Raw genomic sequence first — 10,000 nt, forward strand, 5'->3', positions numbered from 1 at the left:
CTGTTGCCCGCCGCTCGCCGGGATCCCTGCCGGGGTAGACCTGTTGCCCGCCGCTTACCTGGGTGCCTGCCGGGGTAGACCTGTTGCCCGCCGCTCGCTGGGATCCCTGCCGGGGTAGACCTGTTGCCCCTCGCTTGCCTGGGTGCCTGCCGGGGTAGACCTTTTGCCCGCCGCTTACCTGGGTGCCTGCCGGGGTAGACCTGTTGCCCGCCGCTCGCTGGGATCCCTGCCGGGGTAGACCTGTTGCCCCTCGCTTGCCTGGGTGCCTGCCGGGGTAGACCTGTTGCCCGCCGCTCGCTGGGATCCCTGCCGGGGTAGACCTGTTGCCCGCCGCTTACCTGGGTGCCTGCCGGGGTAGACCTGTTGCCCGCCGCTCGCCGGGATCCCTGCCGGGGTAGACCTGTTGCCCGCCGCTTACCTGGGTGCCTGCCGGGGTAGACCTGTTGCCCGCCGCTCGCTGGGATCACTGCCGGGGTAGACCTGTTGCCCGCCGCTTACCTGGGTGCCTGCCGGGGTAGACCTGTTGCCCGCCGCTCGCTGGGATCCCTGCCGGGGTAGACCTGTTGCCCCTCGCTTGCCTGGGTGCCTGCCGGGGTAGACCTGTTGCCCGCCGCTCGCTGGGATCCCTGCCGGGGTAGACCTGTTGCCCGCCGCTTACCTGGGTGCCTGCCGGAGTAGACCTGTTGCCCGCCGCTCGCTGGGATCCCTGCCGGGGTAGACCTGTTGCCCGCCGCTTACCTGGGTGCCTGCCGGGGTAGACCTGTTGCCCGCCGCTCGCTGGGATCCCTGCCGGGGTAGACCTGTTGCCCGCCGCTTACCTGGGTGCCTGCCGGGGTAGACCTGTTGCCCGCCGCTCGCTGGGATCCCTGCCGGGGTAGACCTGTTGCCCCTCGCTTGCCTGGGTGCCTGCCGGGGTAGACCTGTTGCCCGCCGCTCGCTGGGATCCCTGCCGGGGTAGACCTGTTGCCCCTCGCTTGCCTGGGTGCCTGCCGGGGTAGACCTGTTGCCCGCCGCTCGCTGGGATCCCTGCCGGGGTAGACCTGTTGCCCGCCGCTTACCTGGGTGCCTGCCGGAGTAGACCTGTTGCCCGCCGCTCGCTGGGATCCCTGCCGGGGTAGACCTGTTGCCCGCCGCTTACCTGGGTGCCTGCCGGGGTAGACCTGTTGCCCGCCGCTCGCTGGGATCCCTGCCGGGGTAGACCTGTTGCCCGCCGCTTACCTGGGTGCCTGCCGGGGTAGACCTGTTGCCCGCCGCTCGCTTGGATCCCTGCCGGGGTAGACCTGTTGCCGCCTGCGCGTCTTCGTCTCTGGCGGCTATCGGCGGGGTAGACCTGCTGCCGTCCGCCCCCCTTCCCGCTGAGCGGCGGCGCCGCCTCTCGTCCGTCGGGCGAGCGGCCGCCGAGCCCCGGCCCGCCCGCCGAGCCCCCCTTCGGCAGGCGGCCTGCACGTCCCACAGCCCCCGTGCACACGCACCCCGCTCACACTCCTGCTGAGCCCTGCTCTTCCCCCTCCCCGAAAGCCGCCACGGCAAGGCGGCCGACTTCGGCTCCCGGCCTAAGCCGCCGGCCCTGCCGCCTCCGCAGCCCAGCGGCCACTGCCCCTGCCCCGGCCAGGCCCCGCCGGCTCCACTGACAGCCTGCCCGCAGCCCGCTTCCCCAGCCGCTCCGCGAGAGGAGCCGGCAGTGCTCTCGCGCCCCCTCCCTGTGCCCGAATACACGGCAGCCCGCCTCCCGGACTCACTTCCGCATCGCCCGCTCCCTCAGCCGCCCGCCGCGCTGCCGCCCTGCCCCAGGCTTGACCGGGGCCGGGGACGAGAGGGAAGAACCGCCAGCAGACCAAAAAAGCTCCGAGAGAGCTGAACAGAAAGTTTCATTGAGAAGGAACAGACCGCGCCAATCCTCCTGCCACCGCTCGCAGCCCGCCGCTGTCCCTGCTTCTGCAGCCGGCTCTCAGCCTGCTCGCCTGGGCAGGAGCCCCTTTCCTCTCCCTGCCGCCGCTGCCGCTGCCGCTGTGTGACTGGCCGTTGGGAACCTGGGCGGGAAAAGTTTGAAACTGGCGCCGGGGAGGCCGCTGGGTGGGGCGCCCCCAACGGAAAGTGGGCGGGGGCGGGGAGCTCCCAAGTGTCAATGGCTGGGCGGGAAAGACAGGCGGGGTGGGGGGCAGGATCAGGGAAGGGGTGCGGGCACGAGAGAGGGTGGGGGGCTGTCTCTCTGTGTGTGTGTGTGTATGTGTGTGTGTGTGTGTGTGTGTGCCTCTCTGTGTCTCTGTCTGCGTCTGCGTCTCTGTCGCTGTGTTTGTCTCTCTGTGTGAATGCGGACGGAGGGCTGGTGGCTTTGTGTGTGTGTCTGTGTGTCTGTGTGTCTGTGTGTCTCTGTGTCTCTGTGTGTGTGTGTGTGTGTGTGTGTGTGTGTGGGAGGGAGGGAGGGAGGGGGGGCGTTTTGGGGAGGCCGTATGGACGGGTCAGAGTGTCAGCAGGAGGAGCACAGGGCACAGGCTGCCCGTCAGTTCGGCTGGGAGCACTCTGGGTGCAAAAATAAAAACAAATAAGATTTGCCGAGAATTTATTTTTTCCTGAAAGTTTTCTGTTCCAAGCAAATAAAAGAGGCATTCATTCAAAAACAATAGGAAAAGAAAGGAAAAGTGAAGAAAAAGTAAAAGCAAAGAAAAAGGGGGGGGGGGAATAAAGTGAAGTGAAGTACAGTAAAAAAAAAAAAACAAAAAAACAAAAAAACAAGAACAAGAACAAAATAAAGCGTTGTCGAAAATATTTCTTGGTCTTGAAATCTGGTTTGCCGGGAGAGACAGGGATGCTAGAAAGCCATCCGACCCCGAGGTGGTATGGGGCTGTGGGCTTCTCCCGGCTGCCGGATAGTACGAGGATGCCACGCCTATCCTGCATAGGGGCCGACCGGGGGGGTCTGCCAGCCGCCCCCGGGGTTGGCGCTGCGAGGGCGGGCGGGCGGTCGCCGGGAGAACAGGTCTACCCCGCTCTGGGGCGGCTGGAGGAACACAGGTCGACCCGGGAGCGGCCGCTGAAAAGGGCCGGCGGTGGCCGGGCCTAGCCGGGAGCGGCAGGGGGAAAGCAGGTCTACCCCGCTCTGGGGCGGCCGGCGGAGGCCGGGTCTAGGCGGGATCGACCGCGGACACCAGGTCTACCCCGCTCCGGGGAGGCCGGAGGGCGCCGGGTCTAGGCGGGATCGGCCGCGGACACCAGGTCTACCCGGGTAGACCTGTTGGCTCCGGGGCTACCGGCGGACACCAGGTCTACCCGAGATCGGCCGCGGACACCAGGTCTACCCGGCATCGGCCGCGGACAGCAGGTCTACCCGGGTAGACCTGTTGGCTCCGGGACGGCAGGCGGACACCAGGTCTACCCGAGATCGGCCGCGGACACCAGGTCTACCCGGGTAGACCTGTTGGCTCCGGGAGGGCCGGCGGACAACAGGTCTACCCGGCATCGGCCGCGGACAGCAGGTCTACCCGGGTAGACCTGTTGGCTCCGGGGCTACCGGCGGACACCAGGTCTACCCGAGATCGGCCGCGGACACCAGGTCTACCCGGGTAGACCTGTTGGCTCCGGGAGGGCCGGCGGACACCAGGTCTACCCGGGATCGGCCGCGGACACCAGGTCTACCCGGGTAGACCTGATGACTACCGGACGGCCGGCGGACAACAGGTCTACCCGGGTAGACCTGTTGCCTCCGGGACGGCCGGCGGACACCAGGTCTACCCGGGTAGACCTGTTGCCTCCGGGACGGCCGGCGGACACCAGGTCTACCTGGGTAGACCTGTTGGCTCCGGGAGGGCCGGCGGACACCAGGTCTACCCGGGTAGACCTGTTGCCTCCGGGAGGGCCGGCGGACAACAGGTCTACCCGGGTAGACCTGTTGCCTCCGGGACGGCCGGCGGACACCAGGTCTACCTGGGTAGACCTGTTGGCTCCGGGAGGGCCGGCGGACAACAGGTCTACCCGGCATCGGCCGCGGACAGCAGGTCTACCCGGGTAGACCTGTTGGCTCCGGGGCTACCGCCGGACACCAGGTCTACCCGAGATCGGCCGCGGACACCAGGTCTACCCGGGTAGACCTGTTGGCTCCGGGAGGGCCGGCGGACACCAGGTCTACCCGGGATCGGCCGAGGACACCAGGTCTACCCGGGTAGACCTGATGACTACCGGACGGCCGGCGGACAACAGGTCTACCCGGGTAGACCTGTTGGCTCCGGGGCTACCGGCGGACACCAGGTCTACCCGGCATCGGCCGCGGACACCAGGTCTACCCGGGTAGACCTGTTGGCTCCGGGACGGCAGGCGGACACCAGGTCTACCCGGGTAGACCTGTTGGCTCCGGGAGGGCCGGCGGACACCAGGTCTACCCGGGATCGGCCGCGGACACCAGGTCTACCCGGGTAGACCTGTTGGCTCCGGGGCTACCGGCGGACACCAGGTCTACCCGAGATCGGCCGCGGACACCAGGTCTACCCGGGTAGACCTGTTGCCGCCGGGAGGGCCGGCGGACAACGGGTCGACCCGGGAGCGGCCGGTGACAACGGCCGGCGGTGGCCGTGTCTAGCCGGGAGCGGCTGGGGGAAAGCAGGTCTACCCCGCTCCGGGGCGGCCGGCGGAGGCCGGGTCTAGCCGGGAGCGGCTGGGGGAAAGCAGGTCTACCCCGCTCCGGGGCGGCCGGCGGAGGCCGGGTCTAGCCGGGAGCGGCTGGGGGAAAGCAGGTCTACCCCGCTCCGGGGCGGCCGGCGGAGGCCGGGTCTAGCCGGGAGCGGCTGGGGGAAAGCAGGTCTACCCCGCTCCGGGGCGGCCGGCGGAGGCCGGGTCTAGCCGGGAGCGGCTGGGGGAAAGCAGGTCTACCCCGCTCTGGGGAGGCCGGAGGGCGCCGGGTCTAGGCGGGATCGGCCGCGGACACCAGGTCTACCCGGGTAGACCTGTTGGCTCCGGGAGGGCCGGCGGACACCAGGTCTACCCGAGTTCGGCCGCGGACACCAGGTCTACCCGGGTAGACCTGTTGGCTCCGGGAGGGCCGGCGGACACCAGGTCTACCCGAGATCGGCCGCGGACACCAGGTCTACCCGGGTAGACCTGTTTGCTCCGGGAGGGCCGGCGGACACCAGGTCTACCCGGGTAGACCTGTTGCCTCCGGGAGGGCCGGCGGACACCAGGTCTACCCGGGTAGACCTGTTGCCTCCGGGACGGCCGGCGGACACCAGGTCTACCCGAGATCGGCCGCGGACACCAGGTCTACCCGGGTAGACCTGTTGGCTCCGGGACGGCCGGCGGACACCAGGTCTACCCGGGTAGACCTCTTGCCTCCGGGACGGCCGGCGGACACCAGGTCTACCCGGGTAGACCTGTTTCCTCCGGGACGCCCGGCGGACACCAGGTCTACCCGGGATCGTCCGCGGACACCAGGTCTACCCGGGTAGACCTGTTGGCTCCGGGAGGGCCGGCGGACAACAGGTCTACCCGAGATCGTCCGCGGATACCAGGTCTACCCGGCTCCGGGACGGCCGGGGGACACCAGGTCTACCCGGGATCGGCCGCGGACACCAGGTCTACCCGGGTAGACCTGTTGGCTCCGGGAGGGCCGGCGGACAACAGGTCTACCCGGGATAGGCCGCGGTCACCAGGTCTACCCGGGTAGACCTGTTGACTCCGCGACGGCCGGCGGACAACAGGTCTACCCGGCATCGTCCGCGGACACCAGGTCTACCCGGGTAGACCTGATGACTACCGGACGGCCGGCGGACACCAGGTCTACCCGAGATCGTCCGCGGACACCAGGTCTACCCGGCTCCAGGACGGCCGGGGGACACCAGGTCTACCCGGCATCGGCCGCGGACACCAGGTCTACCCGGCTCCGGGACGGCCGGGGGCACCAGGTCTACCCGGGTAGACCTGTTGGCTCCGGGAGGGCCGGCGGACAACATGTCAACCCGGGTTCGGCCGCGGACACCAGGTCTACCCGGCTCCGGGACGGCCGGGGCCACCAGGTCTACCCGGGTAGACCTGTTGGCTCCGGGAGGGCCGGCGGACAACAGGTCAACCCGGGTTCGGCCGCGGACACCAGGTCTACCCGGCTCCGGGACGGCCGGGGCCACCAGGTCTACCCGGGTAGACCTGTTGGCTCCGGGAGGGCCGGCGGACAACAGGTCTACCCGGGATCGGCCGCGGACACCAGGTCTACCCGGCTCCGGGACGGCCGGGGGCACCAGGTCTACCCGGGTAGACCTGTTGGCTCCGGGAGGGCCGGCGGACAACAGGTCTACCCGGGATCGGCCGCGGACACCAGGTCTACCCGGCTCCGGGACGGCCGGGGGTCACCAGGTCTACCCGGCATCGGCCGCGGACACCAGGTCTAACCGGGTAGACCTGTTGGCTCCGGGAGGGCCGGCGGACAACAGGTCTACCCGGGATCGGCCGCGGACACCAGGTCTACCCGGCTCCGGGACGGCCGGGGCCACCAGGTCTACCCGGGTAGACCTGTTGGCTCCGGGAGGGCCGGCGGACAACAGGTCTACCCGGGATCGGCCGCGGACACCAGGTCTACCCGGCTCCGGGACGGCCGGGGCCACCAGGTCTACCCGGGTAGACCTGTTGGCTCCGGGAGGGCCGGCGGACAACAGGTCTACCCGGGATCGGCCGCGGACACCAGGTCTACCCGGCTCCGGGACGGCCGGGGCCACCAGGTCTACCCGGGTAGACCTGTTGGCTCCGGGAGGGCCGGCGGACAACAGGTCTACCCGGGATCGGCCGCGGACACCAGGTCTACCCGGCTCCGGGACGGCCGGGTGCACCAGGTCTACCCGGGTAGACCTGTTGGCTCCGGGAGGGCCGGCGGACAACAGGTCTACCCGGCATCGGCCGCGGACACCAGGTCTACCCGGCTCCGGGACGGCCGGGGCCACCAGGTCTACCCGGGTAGACCTGTTGGCTCCGGGAGGGCCGGCGGACAACAGGTCTACCCTGGATCGGCCGCGGACACCAGGTCTACCCGGCTCCGGGACGGCCGGGGCCACCAGGTCTACCCGGGTAGACCTGTTGGCTCCGGGAGGGCCGGCGGACAACAGGTCTACCCGGGATCGGCCGCGGACACCAGGTCTACCCGGCTCCGGGACGGCCGGGGCCACCAGGTCTACCCGGGTAGACCTGTTGGCTCCGGGAGGGCCGGCGGACAACAGGTCTACCCGGGATCGGCCGCGGACACCAGGTCTACCCGGCTCCGGGACGGCCGGGGGACACCAGGTCTACCCGGCATCGGCCGCGGACACCAGGTCTACCCGGGTAGACCTGTTGGCTCCGGGAGGGCCGGCGGACAACAGGTCTACCCGGGATCGGGCGCGGACACCAGGTCTACCCTGCTCCGGGACGGCCGGGGGCACCAGGTCTACCCGGGTAGACCTGTTGGCTCCGGGAGGGCCGGCGGACAACAGGTCTACCCGGGATCGGCCGCGGACACCAGGTCTACCCGGCTCCGGGACGGCCGGGGCCACCAGGTCTACCCGGGTAGACCTGTTGGCTCCGGGAGGGCCGGCGGACAACAGGTCTACCCGGGATCGGCCGCGGACACCAGGTCTACCCGGCTCCGGGACGGCCGGGGCCACCAGGTCTACCCGGGTAGACCTGTTGGCTCCGGGAGGGCCGGCGGACAACAGGTCTACCCGGGATCGGCCGCGGACACCAGGTCTACCCGGGTAGACCTGTTGGCTCCGGGAGGGCCGGCGGACAACAGGTCTACCCGGGTAGACCTGTTGTCTCTGTCGGCCTGGAAGTGCTCCAAGGGGTCGCTGTTTTCGGCTGCCTCCAGTTGCCTCATCGTAGGAGGCGGCGTGCTTCGCCGCGCCCCCTCGGTCAGGGACGCTACGTTCTATTGGGCGCGTCCGCGGCCTGGGGCCCTTTTCTCCGTATTATGGGAGCGAGTTACGGGTCGCATCCCCGCAGGCTTGGCCCGTGCCTGTGTCCGAGGCGGAGGTGGGCGGCCGCGTGTGTCGTCCCGAGGGCATCCGAAAGTTACCGCCGACGTTAGCCGAAGCCGCGCGGCTTTGTTCCCGTACTACCCAGTGTGCTGGGACAGATTTTGAGCCGAGCTCCGATGTGAGCTGCTCCCCGGCCCAGGCGAGGTGAGGCGGGGAAGAGAGCGAGAAGCCCCGCGAGCGTGTCCCGCTCCGACCGGGCTGCTGCCGGTTTCGTGAAGGGAGGAGCGGGCACCCGCGCTCGCTCCTCCGGCGATGGTGGTGAGCGAGGCGGCGGCGCCTCGTGCCTTTTCGGGAAGGGGGGAAGCGGGCGGCCGCTCCTCCGGCGATGGTGGCGAGCGAGGCGGCGGCGCCTCGTGCCTTTTCGGGAAGGGGGGAAGCGGGCGGCCGCTCCTCCGGCGATGGTGGCGAGCGAGGCGGCGGCGCCTCGTGCCTTTTCGGGAAGGGGGGAAGCGGGCGGCCGCTCCTCCGGCGATGGTGGCGAGCGAGGCGGCGGCGCCTCGTGCCTTTTCGGGAAGGGGGGAAGCGGGCGGCCGCTCCTCCGGCGATGGTGGCGAGCGAGGCGGCGGCGCCTCGTGCCTTTTCGGGAAGGGGGGAAGCGGGCGGCCGCTCCTCCGGCGATGGTGGCGGGCGAAGGGGCGGCGCCCTCGTGCCTTTTCGGGAAGGGGGGAAGCGGGCGGCCGCTCCTCCGGCGATGGTGGCGAGCGAGGCGGCGGCGCCTCGTGCCTTTTCGGGAAGGGGGGAAGCGGGCGGCCGCTCCTCCGGCGATGGTGGCGGGCGAAGGGGCGGCGCCCTCGTGCCTTTTCGGGAAGGGGGGAAGCGGGCGGCCGCTCCTCCGGCGATGGTGGCGGGCGAGGCGGCGGCGCCTCGTGCCCTTTCGGGAAGGGGGGAAGCGGGCGGCCGCTCCTCCGGCGATGGTGGCGGGCGAGGCGGCGGCGCCTCGTCCCTTTATCCTCCCGGCCTTAAGCCGGGGCCGGCCCGCTCGGCGGCGGCGGGTGCGGCATGTTTTTGGCTGCCGGCGTGGTGCGCGGTTGCCGGCAGCCGGGGCTGGACGCGGCCGGGGTTGTGCTGAGCCTGCCGAGTTTCCCCGGCCCCTTCCCCGAGAGCCCCGAGGATGGCTCGCTCGGTTGCCGAGGTGGCTGCGCCTCGTTCCCCGCTCCCGACCTGTTTTGCCAGAGAGAGTGTGCCCGCGTTGCGGAAGGGCTTGCCCGGGGGAACGTTGCAGTTGGGGTCGCGCGGCCTCGCCTCGGCTTCGCCGGCTTGCCTTGAGGGGCTCGGTGACGGGAGTCGCCCCGTGGAGTTGCGGGCCGGGGTTGGCGGCACCCCGGCCCCCCGCCGCGTTGTTGAAGGCATCCCTCCCCCTTCCTCGGCCCTAAGCCGGGGACCCGCCTAGCGGGCTGAATTTTTCAGGGGCGGCGGCCGGCCGCGGTGGCTGTGACCGCGCCCCTAGCAGCGGGCCAAAACCCGAGAGAGTCCCCCCGGCGATGTTGCGGGCGAGGCGGCGGCGCCTCGCCCCATCTCGGTCCTTGGCTGGTGCGACCGAGCCACCGTGCCCGGGCGGCCTGCGGTGTCCGGCCTGCCCCGGCTTGCCGGTTGAGGGGGCTGGGTTTACAGACGGCTCTGCTTTTCCAGGCAGGTGTGGCGGAGTGTGGGGGCTGCCCGCCCGGCCTTTTCCTTTTTTTTCTCACGCGGCCTTAAGCCGCGGCACCGAGAAGCGTGCTGACGACGAAGGGTCGCGGGCCACGAAAAGCGAAAGGTGGTGAAGGCAGGAGGCGGCGAGAGAGAGGAGAGATGCCTGCCGGTGATGGATGCGGTTTCAGGGGGAGGGGAGTGAGTTTCACGTCTCGCCCCGACCTGTGGCCCGCGACCATCCCCGTGGCCCGTGACCCCCGTGGCTAGCACGGGTCGTGCGACGCGTAGCGTGCTTTTTCTTTTTGACCTTTTTTCTGTTGTCCCAGGAACCGTGGCCGCTGGGCCCTCGTCACCGCTTCGGTGGCTGCTCGTGTTTGGTTTCCCCCGAT

The sequence above is a fragment of the Oenanthe melanoleuca genome, unplaced genomic scaffold, assembly GCF_029582105.1.
Source record: "Oenanthe melanoleuca isolate GR-GAL-2019-014 unplaced genomic scaffold, OMel1.0 S023, whole genome shotgun sequence".
Lineage (NCBI taxonomy): Eukaryota > Metazoa > Chordata > Aves > Passeriformes > Muscicapidae > Oenanthe > Oenanthe melanoleuca.